Consider the following 26,333-nt stretch of genomic DNA (forward strand, 5'->3'; position numbering starts at 1 on the left):
TGACTCTGAGAACAGGGAGAGTGACTCCAGCCTTTCCTGACAGCTAAGATTTTTTGAAGCCTGACATTCTTTTTCATGGGAACCTCTGGTGTCTTTTGAGTTTTTTTATATGTCTGGTCAGAAGCATGCCAGTGGTTGCATTTTATACTATAATGGGTCTAACCAGGATAGAGTACATGGGGGCAATAATTTCCTTTGTTCTAGAAGAGATGCCTTTCATGATTATTTGTGATATATAAGAGGACTTTTTGACTATGGTCACTCCATGGTGATCAAAAAAAAGAGAGCCATCCACTCAAGTGCCCAGGTCTCTGATGACAGACTCATTGAAGACTGGGGTGTAATTCATGCAATAGGCGGGTTCAATTGTTTTCTGCAGGAGGATATATAAAAATAAGCATGAGAAAAGAAACAAACTTCTTCATAAAACAAGCACTTAAAAATGCAGATTAAACAGCTTAGATAAGGGAACAAAGAATGATAAAAAAGCAGGACAGTAAAATTAGAAGATGGGTAGGAAAGAATATTGAGAAGTAGGGCTGCTTTGTCTTTTTTTTAATGGAATGTAAGTGACCCATATAAAGTGTTAATTTAGATATTTGACTGAGCTATACCATCCATTTTCTAACTGATTTTTTTTTTTTAGTGAGGGTTGCAGTAATCACCACCAGCTCATCCTGTCGGCCTTCCAGGCCGTCCCAGGCAGGATGACAGATATAGTCACTCCAGCATGCCCTGGGCCTTCCACAGAGTTCCATCCCAGTATTCCATGTCTGATATATATCTTGTGAGTAGTATCCAGTGGGGGCCCTCAGTCGATACCCAAACAAAGTCAAACTATTCTCCATAACCTGAAAGAGTTGCTGCTGAGATCTGCACTTTGTCACAGAAACTTTGTGCAGCTACCCTGTAAACAAACTTAATGTTCACTGCTTGTATCTTTGATCTCATACTTTCAGTCTTGCAGTCACCACCCAAAGCTTATCACTATAGTGAGGCCAGGTACATGATCTGAACTGTAAATGGAGACCTTTGTCCTATGACTCAACTTTCATTTCACAGACTGGTAGAATACTTGCATTACTGCCACTGCTACACCCATCCATTGGTCAGTCTACTAATCACCTGTACAATCCCTCAAAGGAGGACATTTCAGATGAGTTCAGGAATTCCATAAAATGTGTCTTTGACCTCTTCACATTTCAGCAGTCAAAGTCAGAATTTCTCCCCCATAGCTGAGAAGAACTTGAATAAAGTCCTGCCTACCTTTTCTGAGTTTCCATATCTTTTGCCAAAACCTCACAAGGCCATCCAGGAGTTAACCTGCATGGCCTTATCAAATTCCTCCCTCAGTCAGATCTTAGATGTATTGACTGATGCACCTGCTATCTTCATTGTTTGCTAGTATCTGTCAGTCACATCCAGAAAAAACTGTTAACATTATATGGAATGCTGTTTTATTTAACTTGATAGCTTCCCTCATTGGTGATATCTACTATCCCCACCAAGACTTGTAACAACCACCTTGTGATCACAATTTCTTGTTGCCACCCCAACATTTGAAGTTTTGAATGTGGACAATTTGAACTCCACAACTCCAGCCTCATCTGCATCATGTCTGGAGCTGTATTCTTCACTTATTGTTTTGATGAAGTAGACATGAATTGCGTCCATAAGAGTACAACACAGCAGCATGGAGTGGGTAAATATTTGAGGCAAGGTGCCACAATGAAGGTACGTTTTACTTTTATTACAGTAGCAAAACTGAAGTGATGGGTTTGTTCTTAAAAGCACTGTAGGGCATGGAGTGTCATTGTCAAGAAAAGATAAACTTGTAAAGCACATCCCTAGTGCAAGACTCGATCTAAAAAATACTTATGGGTGCTTACGAAAAGCTTGTTAAAGACTCTGAAGCAGTACTAAGATCAGGTTTCAGATGGTGCTGATCAGCAAAGAACAGTGGCAGAAGATAAAGCAGCCTTTAAAATGTTAGAACTTCACATGGTAAGAAAGTGTGGCAGAACAAAGTGTCATGGGGTCATAGGCTAGCTGCCCTGAAGGACCAATTTAAGCCTAGCCAATAACATAAGGTCAGAATCAAACTTTGTACCTTGTGTCTCCTAGCTGAAGACCTTAACCATAATGCCAAAGCCACCCACCTGTGCTGCTGCATGTCTAACAGCTTTAAAAGCTATTCACTCACCAAAGGTGCAATTTCTTTCTGCTTGCTGTTTTTTTTGGCAGTGCTAAGTGCTTTACTAGCTTAAAAAGGATTTGAAAGCCAGTAAAACATCATGCTCTTGCATTTTTTCTTTTTTTTTCCTTCTGTAATTGGTAGTGCATGGAGCAGACAAAGCAAATAATTATGATCATATCTCATACTATCGCACTCTATTATTTGTTCTTAACATGGATGCCAAGATGCGCCTCTTGAACTTCATTCTCAAGGTGAATTTATTGGCATCCATGATTAAAACATATAATAAGGTGTCTGTGATCTGAGACCATATCATAATTCTCTGTTTAGTCTAGAAGGTTCCCTCATATCAGTGTAACTGCTTGCAGTGGGAGAAGAAGACTAACAGCAAAAGTTTGAAATACTTCAATTCAATATGCATTCAGAATCCTAATCACAATACATAGGAGAAAAAAGAAAAACAACCAATGGCTCTTTTCACACAAGTGATGAAAATGTATAAATCAGTGGGATTTCCTGAAGCTTCTTTCTTGTAAAAAGACTAATGATTGTTTTGCACCTTTTAGAATTTGTCATTGCAACACTGTAAGTCAATCCAACAAGGAAGAGCAGACTTTTAAGGGAAGCAAACTCCCTTCATAAGACCACTGCATATGGGTGCTTGGCCTTGTAAAAACAAAAGGATAAAGCCAGCTGCACTGCCATAGTACCAGATTACTAAATCCAGCTTTGTACAATAAAATAAAGATTATAACACCCTTTTCTGAGGCAGATTAGACACCAATAAACTCTTACACATCATCACACATTAGTATATATGTAGAGTACTTCCAGGTGAGGGAGATGAACTTTTTCCACACAGAATTGTCTCCTAGGTGTTACCAGGACATTTATACTAAAGGTGTCCTTTGGAAAACTGTCAACCAAGTTAGTTATTCCATTAATAAATTGCCCCTAAGAGTCAATCTAGTAGTAAGGGATCTGGGAACATATGTAAACAACAATCTGGCCTTTGACCAACATGTAGATAAGATAATAAGAACATCATTCTATGCTGCCCAACTTATAGGTAAGGATATGGCATCCAGGTCCAAGGAAATTATAGTACCACTCTACTTGGCCCATATCAGACCTATCATTTAATACAGTGCCCCGTTTGCCGTGTATCTAACCAGACATTTGAAACAGTTGGAACATCTCAAAGGTTTCTCACCAGGAGAATTCAGGGCATGCACACTCTGTCCTACACTGATTACCTAAAGACTCTATCATTGTATTATCTCTCCTATAGGCTGCTGAGAGTAGATCTGTGCCTGGCTTACTAGTCTTCCTGCAGTCCAAGCTTGAATGGATCTGTTGCACATGTGCAAAAGGAACAGCAACAGAAACTCTAGATCCAGGGATCTAAATTTTGTTGTGGCATAAAGACAACATGCTGGAGAGACAGCTATGAGTCCCAAAGGATCCCTAGACTACAGAATATGCTCCCTATCTATGTAAAACAGAGTTCATCCCTGACCCTATTCAAATGAAACCTTGACAATTGGATGGGAAATCATAAATTTACCCCCAGCCTGTCCCCCAGGTCTCTTATGGATAGAGGCCATCAATAAGAAAAGTATTGCCCTAACTAACACCCCTCCCTCCAAATCCTTAGTTACCACCCTACTAATATGCCCCACTTCCCCATATTGATGCTCATGACACATGGGACACAAATGGTTTGGGATGCGCTGCTAAGCTTGTAAATGCCCTAGTGGTCATTGGGTCTATATTATAACATCGAAGTCTAAAAACTTCGAATGTTATAATATTGAACCCATTCAATCGAAACACCAGAAAACCGAACAGTCAGAATAGCAAATTTTTTTTCCCAGGGAAAAAATTTGCTGTTCCGACAAACATACACACAACTCAAGCACACCAAAATAAATAATCCACACACATACACTTCACAAACCCTACACTAAACCAGACATACATCACTAGCTATCCACTTACCTTAATCCAACCCTAACCCTAAGGTCCCTAACTATCGCACACTCACCTTACCCTCTCCCTAACCCTAACTCATCTACCCCACCCTAACCCTCACGTCCACACAGTCGCACATTTATCTGACCAGCGCCTTAACCCTAACTCACCTAACCCATGCCCAATCGTACACTCACCTTCATTCGCACACTTACGTTAACCCGGTCCATAACCTTCGCTCCACAGTTGAGGAAATAGCAAAGCTGCAGAAACAGCCCACTGATTACTTTCCCTAGGAAAGTATTCAGTGTTCTGCAGCTTCGCTATTTCAAGCGTTCGCTCTACTGGGTTCAATATTATAACATTGAAGTTTTTAGACTTCGATGTTATAATATAGACCCGTGGTCATTAGCCTAGTAACCTATGAACCTATTTGTGTTTCCTGGGTCTGTGCAATTGCTGCCTTAGCTATTTGATCCAAATTTGTAGCACCTGTTGATCATTTGACAGTAAAGCACATCTCTTGATCTGAGTATCTATGACAGAAGTTATCAGATTTAATAATATAGTTACAAAGTCAATAATAAATCATAGGTCCAAAGCAGAGTGCACCTATTATAAGCCTTGTTTTAAAGCTTAATACTTTTTTGCAGATAATATATGAAAGCTCAGAAGTCCAACAACAATTCTCTACTCAGTTTCAGATCAAGCAAATAGTTACTCTATTTTCCCTTCCACTAGACAAGTGTTTGGAGAATGTCTGGGGTTGAATTAAAATATTTTTAACTACTAAATAAGCTCATTGGTGCCCCATTCTGATTTAATCAATTTACTCTGATTGGCCAATACCCATTTTCATGTTTAGGTTTGAGAATTCCCTTGCTGTTCTGGAAACCCCATTTGTCCTGCACAACACTACAACATTGTTTTCCTGCAATTAAACAGATGAATGGAACAAGTACCACATTTGACAGGGTCCAACAAATAATTATATTACTACACAAGCCATTTGCTGCAGCAGCCCTTCTGCTGTATAAATTCAAATGTAAACTGTTAATTAACTGCCTGACCTTGTTAAGACATATAAAACTGCAAGTGACATTTTGCAGTCTTCATCTATTCTCCCTTACTCTTTTCAAGTGTTTGGAGAACGTCTAGGTTTAAATCAAAATATTGATAATTACTAAATAAGCTCAGATGTATTCCCCCATTCTGATTTAATCAATTAATTTTCGTTATTATTATTATTTCTGAATTTTTAAAAATATTTCTCTTGTAATTCCTCTGGAACATAAAGCTTGCCTTATGAATCAGCTTACCAGTGAATCACTGAGAGTGGGCAGGCTAGTTGGCTCACACAGAGTATAATTTCTGTCTTGCTTTGCTCCCCTCCCTTTTCCAATTCCCCAGCCCACCGCCTGCTTCCATACATTTATTTCTTCCTTTTAACACCTACTGTTCCAACAAAACACTACCCTCTAAAGACACACATTCTAGTTTCTGGGTCTATGGTCATTCATCAAATGGTAAAAACATTGATAGGCATTATATCAGAAATGCCGTTCATCTAAACCTCCTCATGTGGGAGGCTGTGCCCCCCACATCCCCCACTAATTATATATACCAACTCAGAGATTGCACTAAAGTGGGGAAGGGCAAATTTCCTTATCTCTACCATAATGCGACATTACTCAGAATGGTTCGATGAACAGCATGTTCAATGATATATGCCGTTCGATTCTGTAAACACTATGTATCTTTCTCACCACCGACTATTCTCCAGTTTTGTCCCAACTACCTACTTTTGCTCCTCATGCTACCACTCATTACTATTCCACCAAATAATACCTGCCGTATGACTCACTCTGTCAAGTAATCCCCACTCATACTTCACAGAATTCTATTTAATACTTCTGAAGTACTCCCCACTCATACTTCACAGAATTTTATTTAATACTTCTGAAGTACTCCCCACTCATACTTCACAGAATTCTATTTAATACTTCTGAGGTACTCCCCACTCATACTTCACAGAATTCTATTTAATACTTCTGAAGTACTCCCCACTCATACTTCACAGAATTCTATTTAATACTTCTGAAGTACTCCCCACTCATACTTCACAGAATTCCATTTAATACTTCTGAAGTACTCCCCACTCATACTTCACAGAATTCTGTTTAATACTTCTGTGCGATATTCTTTTCATTCAAACAGCCCATGCATATACTCCATTATCACACTTTTCACTACGACTACTTCCATGCTGCCTCCTGTCTCTTTTCCTTTGTTATTTTTTTACTTCATTCCAAATTCTGTTGGTAAAAGTTGAGAGCTTTGAATGCAAAGACTATGGAAACCAAAAACTAATAATTTGTTAACCTATGAGCTTAAAGCTCTTCTACAAATCAGAGACAAGGCAAGGCAAGGCATTTTTGGAAAACACATCCTACTACCATAAAGAGACAATGTTACACCCAGCTAAGCAATCTCACCAAGCATGCAATATGCCATCATAAACGTCACCCGATGAAATCATACCAAACCTCACTAATAAAATCACCCAAAAAACTTCTGGAAATAGGTCAACCATTTTACAGGACAGAATAACCTTTCCTCCATAAATTCCACATCCTCAGAACTTTCTGCCTCTGATTTCCATTCTCATTTTTGCAACCTTCCCATCCCTTTCTCTAGCCAATTCTAAATTCCATCTGCCACCCCACCTCTCCTCCATACATGCCTTTATTCTACAGAATTCTTCAGAACATTCACATCCAAGGGCATATACCCTGTGCTTGAATATATTAAACTTGATAGACCCCAAACAACCTTCACCCATGATTTATTCATCACAGTACAGACAACATCATAACTCTGTTGAAATACATCTACAACCTGTGTATGACACTTAATATTATGCCTAATAACTGTAAAAAATGCGATTGCAAAACCTCTCCCTAAGAAACCCAGTCCCTCCAATCCATCAGAAAATCAGTCCATTTCTATTCTCCCTACCCTAGGAAAGATTCTAGAAAAATGACTTTACTTGCAGCTTGCTCAGTACATCAACCAACACCCTCAATGATCTATTCTGGTTTCTTTCCTAGCTAAATTAACAAACTTCCTTTTGACTTACCACATCCTTACTTCCTCTCCTAATGCTGATGACACTGTCCTATTCCACTCCAGACATTTTGTCTCTTATCTTGAACAGATTTTCAGGTCCTTATTCAATAGGTCAGTGATAAAAAATTACTGCTGAACCACTCTAAAACAAAAACAATGCTTTTTGGCACTAGGCGATACCTCAGTTCTATCCCCGGGCCTCTAAAAATCCTTGATCACCTTAATAACACAATTGAAAATGTAATTTCATTGAAATACCTAGGGATGTTGCCGTAACCCTGCCTGAATTTCCAATTCCACCTGGACTACACACGTAAAAAATCAACTCTCTCCTATCCTGGGCTAATATGATCTCCCCTTTTCTATCTGACCCTGTAGGAATGCCACAGGTGCAGGTATCTTACCAGCTCCGTTGAACTATTGTCTCTCTCTGATTGCTACAGCCTCTAAAAGAAATACATCCACTATTCAGTCCATCTCAAATGCCATAAGCAGATTTGTCACTCTCTCCCCCTAAACTGAACATCACTGCAAAGCCTTTGAAAATACTAACTGGCTACCTGTGAAACAACATGACGACTTTCTACTTGCCTCTCAACTACTTAAACTTATCAAGAATGACATCTTCCACTTCCCCCACTAGCCTCCAGACTATTCACAGATGCACCAACAGGCAACCGTAGAAATTTTAACCACTCAAGTCCTGTTCTCCAAACCCCCAAGCTAGGTTTCACTGCACAGACCATGTTTTTTCAGTCCACATTCCAAACTGTGGGAATCACTCTCCTTTTCTTAAAGATCATTCCTCTTACGCCATTTTCCAATTAGAAATAAGAGCATATTTCAGAACTCTAGGAAAATAAAACTGCTATTTCTCTGATCATATAGCTTAACCTCTTCAAACCGTTCTTCCTTCTCCATACCTTTCTCTGATTCTTCTTTTCAATGCAATTCTTTCAGCATACCAGATCTGATTTCCACTCTCTATATAATGCATGTATATATTGTGTTCTGTCAGTCACTCTGCATATGATGTCAAAAATCTATTGTCTTTATACCTTCAAGCCATCCCTGATATTCACTTTGTATATAATATATGTATATACTGCATTTTGTCACTCACAAAGTATATAATGTTACCTATCTATTGTGTTTACCTCAGACTGAGACTGAAATAGATCCAGTGAGATCAGTACTCTGCCTCTATTAAAAAAATTAAAAATAAATACATACATGCATACTCCAAGTCATGTCCCTGCACAGGTAGCTCTATCCCTGGGTGAGCATTGTCGTCTCCCAAAAGAACTACAGATTCAGTAGGAGATATCATATCATTCAGTGCATCAACACATTCCTAGAATGAACACTGAATACTTTATATAGATGTTACATGTACATGCACAGCAGTGGTTTGCTTTTTGCAGCTCACAGATGCATTGATAAAACCTGTTATCTGACATGGACTTCAAATGTATCTTACCCAGCTTAGGGTTGTGAGTGTCCCCTATACTTCCATAATGCCACTGTTTACCAGCAATTCCTGAGAATAAGAGAGAGATCACCTCTGACTGGGAAGTCTGGTTCCAAAACCAGTAATGTCTTTAGAGATATATATATCTCCAACTAACTAGAACTTTCCAACCTCATACAAAGGGTAAAGTCATTCCTAGCAGTAAAATGGCATCCACATCCCAGTTTCTATTGTCAGGATCTAGTTTATTATGCTATGAGTCACTCCTATGCCTTGAGTAACATTGCACTTGACTCCAATACATTGCCTCACTGGTGGTGAGTCCATTTCATGGGCACATGCAGCTTTTCTTGGCTACGCATTGCTGAGCAACATGGGTCACTTGGCCACCAAGTGCAGTGAACACAACCCTTAATCCTGCTCCAGATGTGGGTCCTGATAGGCCCTTTAATATATGACATTCTTTGCTTCTTTAACTGAACAATCTTAGGGATCAAAGTTTCACTTTTTCTTTGTCCGGCTCCTCCTCTTATACTAGTTTGTCTGGGTGACCTTAGAGACACATAAAACTCCAAACAGCATAGCTCTATGGATCAGAGAAACTCTTTCACACTGACAAGACAAAATGATACAAACTTAGTAACAGTTAAATAAGTCAAAATAACCTATTGGACAATCCATAATCAATAGAATGTAATTGGAATGAATACTGAGGATAAAGGAAGATGCATTATGCTGGGTATCAATTCACTACAATAGTACCCAAAGCAGAAGGCAAGCCATTTTAGATGGAGCAGTACTTTCAGAGATACCTATAAAGCACTTCCATTTAACATCATGAAATAAATGGCCTTTTAAATTGCTGATCTATTTTTCTCAGGCTGTATAGGGATATGAAACTGGAAAGCAGGGAGTATTATTACCTGAGCAAGTGGTACAGAACACTTTGGTATGTCATTCTAATTTAAGAAACTTAATTGTACTGGTGTACATTGTTAATGCTACCTTTTGTGTGAGAGGTAGCCATCCTGTTTTATCAAGTGGCAGATTACAAAGTTCCACAGGGTTATACATAGTTGTTACAGTTAAAATAAGTCATCAATAGGGACTAAACTAGTAAGCCTTTTAAGTGTTAATTATATAATGCACCTAATTATTATTCAAAAGCATGCACGCAGATTGGCCAAATCAATCACTGTACCAATTGTAAATCCAATCTCATCTTCAGAAACAAGTCTGCATGGGTGTACTTCTACAAGCAAATACAAATGCCACAATATTCTCTGCTGTGCTAAATGGAGAAACAAAAAGCCTGAAAGAATGGTATGAGAGATAAACTTCTACCCTCCCCAAAGGCAGCCAAAACAACAAAACAAGAAAATAGAGTCATCAATGCTTAGAAAATAATTCAGTTTCATGAGTTAGACTTCAGAAGTCTTCAAGCATCCTCATATAAACAATAGGATGTATGCATATATGCACACACCTGTGTGCATAAAGTAAAAATAGTGGAAGAAACTGCATTACCATTAATGTACTATGCAGTTCTCAGCAGGTTTACGTACCACACATGCTCAATACATTTTGAAGCTGTCTTCAGCCAATGAAGGCAGCACGAAATAGTACACAAATAAGACATTCATACATAAAATGCCATAAGCTAAAATGGTAAGCAAGTTTTTTTTTTTTTTGTTAATAATGACATTGTATAAGTGCAATAATTCTGTCGCTAGTGTGGGTGATGCAGGGTTTACCCATGACTGACTTTAACCATGCGAACTGTGAGTAAATCCTATACTAACCATAACCAGTCATGAATCATGGATCATTACTTAAATAAATATTGGTATACACTATACCCCTAAATATAAAAACAGTGCAAGTCATAGTGTTTATGTAAAATTTGATCAAGAGAGACAAAATGTACAAATAATGCCTATCTTTGTTTTAATGAGGTAAGAAGGACAGGTTCAACAGACCATGTTGCTTTGCCAAAGATGGTCTGCACCTTCCCCCCCTAGGATTTTGAATACTGACTAAGGCTTTGCCCACCACAATAGTGATATTTTTTTAGGCAATACCAAATTGACAAACTTACCTACATAGCAAATCAACTCAACAGAACCTTAAGGTGCCACTGCTTAATGCCAGGAGCCTAAATAAAAAAAACTACATTCCCTCCAGGCCCTGCTGACAGCGACACTAGGGACTCTAGACTGAGTCTAGGATATTATTTTGTATAATCACCAGAAAATTATTTGTGCATGTACTTGAAAGTTATCTCCCATTGCTTGTTGGACTTCATGCCCAGGTGGACAACCTGGTCAAATATTTGAAATCAATAAAACAAAATATCAGTATTAATAGTACTTTAAATGCAATGCTTCTAGATGACTGGCATATGAAAGAAGTTCAGAGCATTAGATTTCATACTATTCATACAAATAAATTGTTTGGGTTGGTTTTAATGGTTCCCCTATATTATGTTTACATTTTAACAGTTTTATAATCAATGCCCTGTTTTAAGATTTTGTAAATTTCTTAGGTTCCTGTGTTCATAAAAATATACTAGGCTAATGACCACAAGGCTTTAAAAGCCTAGCCATGCAACCCAGAAGTGATCCACAAACTTGATTTATATTTGACTTATAGGGGGTGATTTTCTGACTGCTTCTGTCCATCAAAGATGCCAGACCAGGACTGAATTCCCATTTATCCATCCATTGGTCCAAGTTGTGCTTAAATAGGAATAGGAAGGAACTCTGCTTCAAATGGATAAGGAGCCTTTTCCAGAGAATAAAAATTGTCTGCGAAACATCTGTCTCTCCAACATATTCTATTTATGTTGGAATACAAAATTTAGGTCTTTTAATCTAGTAGTTTTGATGCTGTTTGTTCTGTGGATGTGCAAAAGATTCATCAAAATAGGGTCCAAGGATGATTTGTATATCAGGTAAACATCCCCCTCAGAAATCTGTATAATTCAAAGCAAAGAGACAGGACTTTGAGGCAATCAACATAGGACATTGTGTTTACTCCATTTATTCTTTTTGTAAGGAACCTTTGTGGCTGTTCCAGTTGCTGCATGTGTCTGGTCAGGTACCTGCCAAAGGGAGCATTATAGGATCATAGGAAGTTACTAGGCTATTGGTCCTGAGGCCCTTACAAACCTAGCCAAGAATTTTGCCCATGTTCTGACAAGTCAGCACCCGATGCCCCTGTCCAGCAGGGACACAGGTAGAATCCCAGGGCTCTGATGAGGGCCAAGTGCATGAAGACCTCTCTGAATGTAGATGCTGTGCCCTTGCATATAAGTTGACCAACACAGAAGGATTTTCTTACTACTTTGGACACGTTGGTCGAAGGCTAAGAATCTAAAATTCCTAAAAAGTAATTCAAGTCTTAGGGATATTTTTTTGCTGGGATAGTTTCCTGGAGTGGCCATCTTTAATGGATTTCTTGGCACTGAGTTTAAGCCATGACATTGGCACCAGTCATTTGCCTGTTTTAAACCTTCCTGCATGGTATTTTCATCTTGGTGGGATTCGATGACAGCTCCCAGCTTGCAATCATCTGTGAACTTGGTCAGATAGAGGTCTTTGGCATTGGCTTTGACCTCCAAAAAGTGGATGCCAAAGAAGAGTGGACCCAGCATGGAACCCTGAGGGATGCTACTGGTGGCTGACCTCTATGTGGAGGTGGCCATAGTGATCCTAACCTCATGGGTGATATCTGTGAGCCAGTTGGCTACCCTTCATGTTATAAAGGGGTTTATGCCTAGTTCCAAACGTTTGTTAACAATGCTTGCTTGGGATATTGTATCAAATGCCTTAGCCAGATCAAGGTAGACAGTATGTACTGCTTTACCCTCATCCATTGCATTGGTCACTTTTTCATAGTCCACCAGGTTCAGTAGGCATGACTTTCCTTTGACAAAACCAAATTGGTATGAGAGTGATCTGGTAATTTTGATGGGGACCGAACATTACTTTAGTCATAATCCTTTGTTTGACTAGGCTCATCTGCTCTACATAAATCTACGCAGTCACCACTTAGAGCATACCGGGCAGGGCAGTTGCATGTGCCCTGTCTGTCTGATATGTACGAGACAGTTTATATACTGTGTGGGACTTAAACCAGATATCTTGTTAACAGAGTGACACCAATTAAGACAGATTACATTTCTGTGGCCAGTGTTCTTTTGGATGAATTTTTCATGTTTGATTGCTAACTCAGCGCGTAAGACAGTTCAGCACACTGCAGATGCCGTGGGTACAAAAGGAAGTTCTACATTTAGATTTTGAAATGTATTCCATTTCCAAAACTCTAAATTTAAAGACTTTGTCCCTGACCCTTAAGGTCAGATTTTTCTTGGTAATCAGTTAGAGCAGGGCATGTTTCTAGTTTTATCAGATACTCTTACAACTGTACTCACGGGAGGACAAAATGAGTACTCCACATAAGATAAAAGGAACAGAACTGAAGAGAGGCGGTTATTAAGGATGAGCTGAGTACATACATTCATGCATATCTACTCTGTAGGGACCATATTAATCCAATCTGTATAATAGTTAAGGTCCTCATTTCTCATGCACAAAGTATAATGTTTAGTCCTGACCTCTGGCCAATGCCTGTGTTGAATTTGCATGTTTTCCCTGCATTTCTACAGAGTTGCTCACAAAACATGCTGGATGTTTCTACCTCAAACTCACCCAAGAACAGAGTTGTGGGCAGCAGCACAGACTCTAGATGGAGTCTATCAGGGGAAGAATTGTAAAGACATACCACTTTGAGCATCAACTGTGATGCGCACTATCACATTGATAAAAGAATACAGATCACAGACTGAAAGCTGTGGCAAGGTTAGCCACTCAGTGAATGGCTCTAGGTGATATGGTCACATTGATTAATGTCACTAAAAATGGGCATGAGTATTTACCAGTGATGGGTGGGTTGACTACTCTGCCTAGTCCGACCTATGGCAGGTACCCATGCTAAAGGTGGGCAGTATCTATGGGCCCCTATTAGCCAGTGTGTGTGCCTGTGGGTCAATAAGATACTTGGTCAGTGTCCAGTTTCCTAGCTTGGGTTACCTGGGATAGCACTTTTGAGAGAAAGCTGTGCATAAAACCAATTAACCTGCCAAATATGAACTAAGAATTGCACACCCAGTATAAGTTCAATGACAGAATGCAGTTTGGAAGTGGATGACACGATGGTAAGGAGGAGGCTGGACAAGATCTGTATCCAGGAGACAAGATGAAAGGCAATGCAGAAAAGCCACTAGGCTTGGGATCCAGAGTCTACTACTCAGGAGGAAGACAGGCTAGAAATGGTGTGGAAATTCTGGTGAGGGAGAGGCTTCAGAGGCAGTGAAAGATGTCATCAGAAGTTGTGACAGATTCATGGCAATCAGACTCTAGTGTAAGGATAGGGCAGTATTCATAATCTTAGCTTATGCCCCACAGCAGGGTTGCATTAGTGAGGAAAAGAGTGCATTCAGACAGCAGTTGCAGAACCTACTAGATAAAGCAGGGCAACATGAGCCAGTGTTGATAATGGGGGGGGGGGGGCTAAATGCACATATTGAGGCATACAGTGTAGGCTGTGAAAACTGGCTGGGTCCACATGGGTAGGGCAACAGGAATAAAGGAGAGACTATTCTGGACTTCTGTCTGGCAAATGGCTTGATTGTGACCAACACATGGTTCAGCAAGAGAGATTACCACAACACGCAACTCAGGTAGATCTCCATCTAGCAAGGAAAGGAGACTGAAGTAGAATCAACAATTGCAAAGTTATCCCCAGCGAAACAGTTGGACCACAGCATAGACCACTGATTGCCACAGTCAGCTGCAAGTGGTGGCCAGAGGAGGTTCTAAGGTCTGCAGAGACTAGGCTTAAGACTTATAATTAGAAAGGAGATAAATCACAAGAGTTCAGGGAAATATTTAGGGGCTCTGGCACCTCAGGAAGTAGAGGAAATAGAGTTGAAGAAGAGGAATGGCGGTGCATCAAAACAGCATGTTTGAAGATTATTGAACAGATATGTGATCTAGCCAGGTATGGAAATAAAATATGTAAGGAAACTTGTAGTGGAATACAGAAGTACAGGAAGTCATCAAAAGGAAGGAGTGCAAGAAAAAGTGGGAGATAAAAAAGAAGGATCGGGCTAGGAAGGAATGTTGGTTAGCTAATAAAAAGGAATTGCAGTAGCAAAAATCAAGGCATCATAGGCACTCTACCAGATTCTGGAAAATGACTTAGTAGGTATCACAAATAAAATATCAGGTTGCAAGGCAAAGATATAAAGTTAAAGAAGATAGTCATCAGACACCCTTCATAAGGAATTTGAGCAATACTCTGCTCACCAGTCCACAGGACAGCTAGAAGAAGTAGTTCCAGTAGCTTCTGAATGTAGAAGCCCCCACAGAAGGTGTACTGACTCAAACATAGTCTGTAAAGAAAGAAGAGGAAGCGCCTACCCTAGAAGAAATAAGAATAGTACTTAGGAAAATAAAGTCAGGAAAAGCAGCAGGCTCATATGAAGTCATGGCGGATATGATCAAGATGCTGGGTGAGTTAGGAAAGAAATGACTGGAGTGTACCCATAGCAGTATGGAAAGATAGGTGTCAGTATACAAGAACAAAGGAGACATTCACAACTGTAGGCAGTAGGGAGGTACCAAACTCCTGTCACACTGGAGGAAAGTTTGGGAGAAGGTGATTGACAAACACATTTGAAGAGTAGTAGAAAGTAAGATGGGAGATGAGTAGTTTGCATTCATATCAGAATGCAGCACAACTGGCTAGATGTTTGCAATGAGATAGATAGTTCAGAAGAATCTAGATATGAAAAAAAGACTTTGATAGAACATTCCTAAACTTGGAGAAAGCATATGACAAGATTCCATGAAAGATGATTTGGGCAGTCTTGCAATGGTTTGAAATCCCCAAAACAGTGGTAGAATCAGTGCAGGCTATGTACAAGGGCCCAATAACGCAAGTATGAACAAGAGTGGGTGTGCATCATGGTTCAAAGCTGATCTCATAGCTGTTCATACCAGTGATGGACTACTTTAGTAAACAAGTCAGTGGGGGCAGATTAACAAGCCAGCTGTATGCAGATTATATGGCATTAATGCAGGCGCTGAACAAGAACTTTAGCATAAGGGGATGAAATGCAAAACTGAAGGCACATGGTATGAAACTGAGTACATATAAGAGATATGATGGCAGCAAATGGGGGAAATCAGCAGAAACTGAAAACTGAGAGAAAAGGGAAGTCTAAATGAAGAGGTCAAAGCTAGAATCTGAAGGGCTGCAGCCAACTGGCACAGGGTGTCTGGGCAGTATGTGACAGAAGAATGCCAAAGAAGATGAAAAGTAAGGTGTGCAATACAGTGGTGCAACCAGTGCTACTGTATGAAATATAAACTTGGGCAGGAAAGGAGAGCAGTTGAGGAAGCTACAGGTGATGGAAATGAAGTGCCTGAGATGGGTGGTAGGATGTACACTGTGGGGCAGACAAAGAAATGAGGACATAAGAGTAGAAGCCAAAGTAGCTGCAGTTGCAGAAAAGGTCAAGGAGGACAAACTACAGTGATTCAGACACATGTCCAGGAAAGCAGAAGGCAATCAGGTGAAGAAGATTTGGGACAGATGAGATGAAGGCAAGCTGAACAGAGGGCATCCAGCAAATAGGTGAATTGATGGATTGTGTGTGAGAAGACCTGCGACTGTCAGGCATGAGTGTCGAAGAAGTTAGGAGAGTGGCATTGAATAGAGATGGTGACAGCTGACACAACACCCCAACGCCATGTAGAACAATGGGAATAAGGGGTTAATGATGCCGATTATGATGATGAATAGGTATTGTGCTCTATACTGGTATTCTGATATGCTTTGGTATTGGTCTAAGCCCAAAGTGCTACAAAAATGGAATGCATTGCCCTCAGAAGTTGTGGAATTACAATCTATATGTATGTTTAGTGTAACTTGATAAACACATATGACAATCAAAAGAAAGCTTACATGTTATAAGAACATTTATACATTAAGAGCACATTTCCTCTGAATATGCTATGTCTCACACACACAGATTAATCTGTACAAATCTTCCTGTAACTCTTGTCACCTACTCTCTTAGTAAAATAGCACTGGTAGCATTGTATACTTTCTAATTTCTTGATCTCTTTTACACTGTACAGATAGAATGGTAACCAGTTAATTCTATCTATCTATCTATCTATCTATCTATCTATCTATCTATCTATCTATCTATATCTGTCTATCTGTTTATCCAGACACCTGTTATGCTCCCTAATTCAGGAAGCTCATTTCGTCTCAGCACAGTTCATAGATAATAATCCTTCACATCATGGAAAACATCTGCATCTCTTAATTTTTTTGTATGATAATGAAAAAAAGTTAGCTGTTTTATTCTAAAAGTATAATCCATATCTGTATAATTCCTAAATTAACTTCTTTTCCTTTTATTTTGTACTTGCTGTAACTTAATAATGAAGTTTCTTTTCACTAGTAACCATGGTACGTCTGTATACTTTAGACACAGGGCAGGATTCACAAAGCCTCCGTGTAAGAGTTACAAGGCTTACACGGAGGCTGCAGTTAAACGGTGTGACATCAGCATGTCATGCATATGCATGAGGGCATGCTGAATCACACCTAAGGCTAACATGGTCCGTGTAAGACAGTAGGGGGCGTGTCCGTAGGCCGAGCCCTGCAAACGGACACGCCCCCAGAAGAGTAACAGTCCCGAAAGTAAACCCCCATGACAGAGCCCGTGTAAATGTGAATAAACACAACACAACACATGCCCCCACAGACTACGAACATAAAATGTAGAAATGAACATCTTATAATTTTTTTTTAAATTGTAAAGATGTTTGCCCGTGAGTGCGCTCGTTTGCGCGGGCGTGCCCGTAGCTTAGCCACAGTTAGCAGTCAGTGGAAAAGCATATAAGAACTAAATATGCAAAGTAAGCCAAGAAGCAATAGCGTAGCGGTAGAGACGTCGGCTGAAGAGCAGGCAGTCATGGTTCGAGCCCCCACAACATCAATTTTTATTTTTAGTGAAATAAGCACGAAACAAGTCCCTGACATATATGTACACATATAAAATTATATTTTATGTAAAATGTAATGAAATGGGCCATGTATTTTGAAGAAATGTGAGATAATAAAAAAAAAAATGTCAGATGTGCCTATAGCTGAGCTACAGTCTAACAAGTTGAGTACATCTGCCTGTAGGTGAGCAGTGTTTTAACAGGTATAAAATGAGTGCCCGTAGGTGAGCAGTGGTTTAACACGCTGAAACTGTGTGCCCATAGCTGAGCTGAGCGTAATATGCGTGCTGACAGCCAAATGACGCGTAAACCAGCGTAACCCATTTGCGCGGAGCTGCGCGCCACGCCAACAAGCTAACCGACGGGCAACGTTGAGCAAGCTGTAACAAAACTGCCTTTACACAGACACACCTCCTAGCCTGTGTAGACAGTCATAAAATATAAAAAGCAGTGGCCAGGTTCGAACCCAGGATACCATGCACCATAGTCAAGGTACTGAACCACTAAGCCATGACAGTTGCACTTAGAAATGCAGTAATAGCATATATATAGGAATGAATAGAAAGAGGAGCATGACAAAGCAGGTTTTGTGAAGCTGATACAATTCCAAAATGGCCAATCACAGATAAGTGCGGGAAAAACGGCATATATAAGCCCCATAGGTGGGAATACACAGCATAACCGATTGTAGAACCGACTTGCAGCCAGAATGTCAGGTGTAGGTGAGGGTAGTTGCTTCCGAGCACAGAGGTGGGGCATTGAGGAGTCCAAATATATGGTTTGGCTCCTTGTCCACAATCATGAGGCCCAACTCATGCAGGGCCAGGTCCTGTGGGGAGCATATAGGGCTGAGGCGTGGGACCGGTTGGCTCATGATCTCACCAGTGCCACAGGGATACCAAGGACTGGTGAGCAGGTCCGTCACCACCATGCGGACCTGAAGAGATGGAAGCAGGACCAACTGAACCGTTGGATCCAGGAGGCCCGGCAAATGCCCAACGCCCCACTACTGAGTAAGTTACATGTAATTATTTATGTAAGAAATTAACCTAGCTGATATTATGGAGATGTGTATTCCAATATTACTTTATTTATATTACAGCTGCAGGTGTCCGTTCTGCGAACCGTAGAGCCTATGGCGATAGGCTGGCATGGTTGCGCCACCAGGCAGGTCAGTAATTCTCTCCCTGTAACTGTAAATAAATATATAAGTATGACAGTTAGCAAAAGAGTGCAGTGTAGTCACTAATTAATAAAATGTGCAAGTAACAGTGTAAGAGGGTTTGCAAGTATTGCTTGATTACAAAAGTGTGATGCAGCCTGTAATCCAAACATAAAAATGAAACAAGTCTGAAATAAAGATGTCCCACCTGTAATATAATAGTACATAACCTGCAGCAGGCTGAAAAGTACAGCTGCAGAAGCTGAGTAAAACACATGTGTGAAATATATCCCTGTTGAAATACAGAAACATGACAGAAGTGAGACTGTTGGAAAGGATTGTTATAACTACAGGTAAAACATGTCAATAAAGCCTAGAATTAAGTACCATCCTGAATTGTAAAAATAAAACAAGTGAGAGAGTGTGAGAAAGAGTTATGAATCCACCAATAAAGTAGTAATAACTCCTGAATAAAGTATACTGCAGTCAGTACAGAATGAAATGAATGTGACAGGCAGAACCAAACAGTAACATGTGTTGAAAATGGTACCGCAGCTGGAATGTGTATCCCAAAATCTGGATATGTTGCTCTCAGTCTGCAATATGCAGATAGTATGGTTGTCTGAAATACCAAACATCCACAGTTGTCTATAGCTATATAAAGCAAATGTAGCAGGATGATGTAGCTGAACAGAGCCAGATATGAATGTGTATGAATAAAAATGAAAATGTATATTGATGTAGCAGTAACATTCCTATCACCAACTTGAAGTAGTTATCACATAGGAAACTGTAGGCAGAACTGTAGTGTGTATATATCTGCAGCTATTAGAAATGTACAGCATATGTATTGGTATTTGAAGTTGTTAATTAAATTTTCTTCACCCTACCCTATAACCACATATAATCCATTCCACGTGAAATTGGTATGTGCAATCACAATTAACACCCCTGGACATTTGTCCTGTTGGTTCATACATATTTGCATGTACGTTGATGCATCTGCCCTGTTCATACATCCAAACCTGATGGCCTGTTGCCATCAATCAACCCTGCATGTTGTTGGACTGTGTATTGCTGTTCAAAATATGCATGTGTTATGCTTGCTGTTCAATGGTTTGAATATCTGGGTGTTTGGTTAATGGGAATACTAATGCATGCTGTTACAACTAATTGTGAATGGTATTGTACGTTACTAACCCAAACTGTCATGACATAATGCAAAACATAGGATGACAGGGAAGGCGGGTTCCAGCGGACCCACCTCTCCCTCCTCAGCTGGCGAGTGCACCTGGCAGTAGTGCCCAGGCCGGACCCTCCTCCGGTGGCCCTGTGCCACCTGCGGGTGGAAGCGCTGCAGGGGATGGGGCTCATCCCCTCTGCAAGTGTGGCCGGAGGAGAACATCCACTCACCCTCCGTAATGTCCGGACTGTGGTGCGTAGGGAGATCCGGGAAGCTGTTCTTGGGCCCCTACGCCAGCTTGAGGCACGGGTGGCACAACTAACGGGCGTGCCTGCTGCCCGGCCTACACAGCCCCCAGCACAGCCCCATCCTGGGCAGTGAAGGCACAGTGGCAACTGCCCATGGGTGGGGATATCAGTTCCACTGTTGCCATCTGTGGGCTCATGGGCTCTAGATATCCAAACATCCATCCCCGTCAATTGTGTAACCCCCCCACATGTGTCATACACCGCCCCTGTATGCGTCTTGTTTGTCTTGTCTGTTAACCTACCCAACCTACCTCCCCAGCTATACCGACTTCCTGTACCTGACATACCACTCTCACCTGAAAAAAAAAAAAGGGCACTCTGTACCCACAAAAAATTACGCCCCATACATAGCTGCCCATTTCGCACACATGTCTGCTGGACATGGAAACTGTCAATTACAATTGGCTGTACAACAAGTATTATTGTTGTCCTTACACCTCTCTCAGGGTGGAAGGTTTCAAATGTCACACCAAATTACAAACATATGCACAGCTGTTGCTGATGAAGAAATGGGCAGCTATGGGCCTTACCTACATCCCTCCTGCAAAACCCAAGCTTGTTTCCCTACTGTCTTACCCTCTTTGTGACCCCTTTTTCACCACTTTCCTGTCTCCCCATTTTCATTTCTTTCAAAGAAATTAGCGCGGGTGTGCGCAAGAGTAAGCACTTTTAAGCAGTTGTAAGCGGGTGTGCGTGGAGCTGAACGCCAGTGCGCATGCGTGAGCTCCGCGCAAACCAGCGCTAACCCGGTTACAACTGCTTAAAAGTGCCTTAGTCACTCTGAATGACAAGGCCTGTAGTCTGCTCAAAAGCAAAATAAAATCCCACTGTCAGTCCCGAACCCAGGACCTTGGAAACAGTAGTCTGCATGACTTACCACTAAGCCATGACTGTTATATAAGAACATTGTGCTACAATAAATATATCATGTAATAGTAGGAATGAATGTAAAGGGAATATAGGATGTGTAGTACACAAAGCATGTCATGTATATTTACTGTCAAATGTAGTGGATTTCTATAATAGTAGTGTGTGAACAGAAACAGCCATGCTAGTTGGTAGCTAGTAGGTAATAATGTCACTGTAGCACCTTGCAAGCCACACACATACTCACAGCAGGATAATCACTGCCCATACCCCACAACCTCTTACAGCAACACATCCGGACTAAGTAATAAAAATGTGGAGCAAAGGCCCAAAAACAGGGACACATTCCAAATATTGCTCCAACAAACTTAGACAGTTGAGAGAGTAACAGGTTTTGCATTATGTTGGATGTTTGGAAGGGTATGAAGTCTGAAACTGAAATGTTTGTCACTATAGTCTGACTTGAGCCCAGAGTGATTTGCCAGAAAAAGCTGTTTATGAGATATGGACCAAAATATGAGGCAAAAATGTGGACATCCTGCAAATATCTGTACACTTGAGAGGTCTGACACTGCCATATTTGAATAGTTAAGAGCCTAGACATAGCAACAGTGACTGAGTTACAGGGATGCCCCACAGACTCCCTGTGAAATGTACAAACAGTAGGCAGAAAGGTGTTACAACACATGCAATGGTAACTATGAAGTACTGAAAGTATGCACCACTTGCACGCCGGAAATAGTGTAGTAATACATATGCTCATGCTAACCCACAGTCACAACTGCAGAATACCAGGCAATTTAATGGGTGTACCCCACTGATATGTACCATTCCATGAGGCAGATAAAAGATGCACCTGAGAGTCTCTGGGGCCTGCTCAGCAGCATACTCAAATACCCTAATAGATGTCAAGGCCCACACCATGGCCAGACCACACTGCATGCAGTAACACCCTAGCAGATATAGCAAGCATTCCAAGGTGTGAATGTACATGGAAAATAGGAAAGCCACAGCAACACACTACAGTCAAGACACCTAGCAGGCATACAAGTAGTGAATGTAAAGGGCAAATATTGAAGCCATAGCAACAAAGTGCAAGAGCCACTGCTATATACCAGTTACACCACATGTCCCACAGGAAAGCACACACACCCACATTAACAGTAGTAGTAGTCTTAGGTGTCAGTGTACATACACACTTAGTACAGGAAACTGGAGAAATGAATGGAGAAATGTTAATCTACAACACAGCCAGAAATATGAGAGAGATACTAACCTTTACACTCACAGAACAGTGTCCACAGCATACCAGCATGGTCCCTGCCCTTAAACTCTGAAAGGGCTATGCCTATCTCACATACCTTTTATAGCACTGTCCTGGAATCACAGTGAGAACTGCAATCAGTACACAACTGGCTGCATGCAATTAGCAAATGCTGGCTAACAATTGGTGCAGAGGCCATCACATGGACATATGCAGATACCTACAAAAGCATGCTGTACTCCCAGTCCACACATGCAATACTTTCATTGCACCCTCTGGAGGTAGGGAGAGAGAGAGAGAGAGAGAGAGAGAGAGAGAGAGAAAAAAACATACACAAACAAAAACACTCATCAAAACCCACTAGAAAGCTGACATCTGCCAACTGGAGCAGCAGCAGGACACCAAACCAAACAGCAACGCAAGCAGCTGTGACAAACACAGGTAATGTAAAGTAATACTTTAAAAGTCTACATACTGTGAACCCTCCATATGTGTCATTGGTCTGTATCCATATGTATATGAAGATGTGCATAGGGCAGGGGACATACAGCAACTATCAGTGAAGGCTGTACATACATATGTATGTGAGGGCATCTATGTGCACATATCAATGTAGGTTGAATGTAGGTTGTAGTGCAATGTACAAAGTAGGTTTCACAGTTATGTATGTTTAGCAGTATGTTAGTGTGTGTATACAGTTTTGTAAACAAACATGTTGATATACCTATCTATCATATGGATACGTATGTATGTCAATATATGTATGTATGTATATATATATATATATATATATATATATATATATATATATATATATATAATATGCATATATGTATACATACATAGAGAGGGATGTAGGAATACATAGACAGATGTAGATAGATAGAATATGTAGAAACATATATATGTAATACACACATACAGATATAGATATATGTAGATACATATACATAGACAGACAGATCTGACTATCTACAGATATGACTGTATATGACGATCTCACACTCCCCCTGTCCCACCCCCTCTGTCACCCTCACCCCATCTCTGTCACACTCCCCCCTCTCTCCATATCTATAGCAATATATGTACATCGAGATATATATATATATATGTGTATATGTATACTGACATATATATATATATATATATATATATATATAGACATATGTATATATACATATATATATATATATATATATATATATATATATATATATATATATATATATATATAGAGAGAGAGAGAGAGATGTATATATATTCTGAGTGAGGCACATGTGTACAGATGTATTGCAACAGGTGCCTGGTGACAAAGGCATGGAGTGAACACCAGTGTCAAAACTGGAGTACCATACCCCATTTCAAATCACCTACACCAGTAACCACCAGATATGTGATTGGCTGCCCACCACTGCATGTGTCAGGGGTGAACAGGGTCATAAATGTGTACAATAGTCCCCCCAATGATAGTCACAGTGGCACACTATTCCTGGAATACCTGCACATGGTATGTGTCAGCAGACATGGTGTGTCAGCTATGGACATGTAGGTCAGTGTACCCCTCCACACCACACAATGGCTGCCACGGTATGTACCTCACATGACAGCTACAGATATGGAGAAGGACACAGTGACATGTACAACACTGTGACAATGCACTCAAACACATTACCAATGCACAGTGACTGACAACACCACAGAGTACACACATACTACCCACATAGAGGTTACCACTCCTGGATTTACATACTTAAGTCACACCCATGACAGATGTCCAACAACCATAGTAACACCTCACACCATCCACAACCTAAATGACTGCTGTGTGTCATCCTTGACACCGCAGTAGAGAGCACATGGTGGAGGTACAGGTTCCTACCCACAGATAAGACATACCCTGCAATAAACCACACAGCGTTAAGAAGCAAGACTCCCCATGAGTACATGTCACACATACCCCTGCTGAATGTTAGTCAGATAGGTAATATGCCATATGAGTCACCCTGTGTAACTGTTTGACAGGAGCAGGTACCATCACATCACATGTGTCACAATGGTCAGGGTAGCAGAACAGTATGCTGCTGTAGTCCCAGGGGCAATAGCATATTGTATTGTATTGTATTGTAATGTATTGTATTGTGTTGTATTGTATTGGTATGTAGAGGTGCCTCCTTCGTGGAGTGGAACCACTGCTGCTGTACGCCAGTGTACAGGTACATATCCTGTAGTCAGGCTAGTGTTACATAGCACTTCTATATGTGTGTTTAGCTCCTCTTGGAGTTCATGTAGCATGCAACCGGGATACCATCAGGTCCCATTGATGCTGTGTTTTCTGCTTTTCTGAGGGCGGCTCTCACCTGGACATCTGTGATGACAGGGAGGTTACATTCAGCTGGGATAAGTATGTCTTAGTTTGGGGGAGAGGGAGGAAACTTGCACTGAACCTGTCTGCCACAATGTTGCCAATATCTGTGGGTTCAGTGAATTATTTGTTGTTGTGTACTAACTATGAGCATATTGGAGGGTTTCTGACCAGGTTTCTAACATAACTGAAGAAGGCCTTGTGGTTATCTGTAGTGTCCCCGGTGATTTCCCTCTCAAAGTTGCCCATGGATGTTTGTATGAGAGAACATAGCTCTTTACTAGTGCTGATCAGACATGCCTTCCCTTTATGGAATTATGCTCTGTCTTGCAGTAGCTTCCATCTTTTGTTATACAATCTGTCTATGGCTGGGGTCCACCAGACAGGATGCTTTCCCTTTGTGGAGAGTGTCTTGGTCTTATATGGGATTGCATGATCCATGCATTCTCGGAGATGTCCGTAGAAATCATTTGTGAAGGAGTCAGCATTGTGGGTTGTGTCTTCCACTGGCCCAGTGGGCTTAAAGGATACCATCTCAGTGTTACGAAGTGTAAAGTTTGCATTTGAAATGTTATTCACTGTAGTCGTTTGTGCTGGTGGTGGAGGTGGGATATGTATATCCAGGGCAATTAGTTTGTGGTCAGATCACAGTAGTTGATGATGTACCCCATACAGTACCTCGATACAAACCCCAGAGTGAGGAGGTGCTTTGGACCTGAATCAGTGTTCTGACTGCTGGGGTTTGGTAGTATGTCATATGGAGTGTGCCAGGTACTGTTGCACAGTTGTTGGCTGAGCACTGATACCTGGCCATTTACATGTGTATCCACCAATAGACAGACAGATGCTATATATGTGAGATATGTTGTATCACAACAGTCGAGTAGCATGTGTAGTATGTGTGCCAAATTCTGCTGACATATTTTGCTGATATCATGTTATTTCCTTTTTCAGGACCATGGCTCACCAGCGCAATCCAGCATACTCTGCAGCTGAGGATGAGGAAATACACCAGAGCCTGGTGCGGGATTATGCAATACTCTTTTCCCGCACCAGCCAGAATCAGCAGGAGAGGGCTGCACTGTGGCAAGACCTGGTCCATCGGGTAAATGACATAGGCACGCATAATAGGACATATGAGCAGGTACGACATCACTGCAGTGATTTAATCAGAAATGTCCATCAGCGCGTCGGATATCCACAGGCAACAGGTTGCCACAGGTGGTAGGGTGGCTACACATCCCTCACTCACCAGACTGGAGGGACTACTCATAAGTGTTGTGGCTCCAGCCCGCCAACAACAACAACAGCAGCAGACCTGCATTAT

The sequence above is a fragment of the Protopterus annectens genome, chromosome 1.part0 (genome assembly GCF_019279795.1).
Source record: "Protopterus annectens isolate FY-2018-M chromosome 1.part0, PAN1.0, whole genome shotgun sequence".
Classification (NCBI taxonomy): Eukaryota; Metazoa; Chordata; order Ceratodontiformes; family Protopteridae; genus Protopterus; species Protopterus annectens.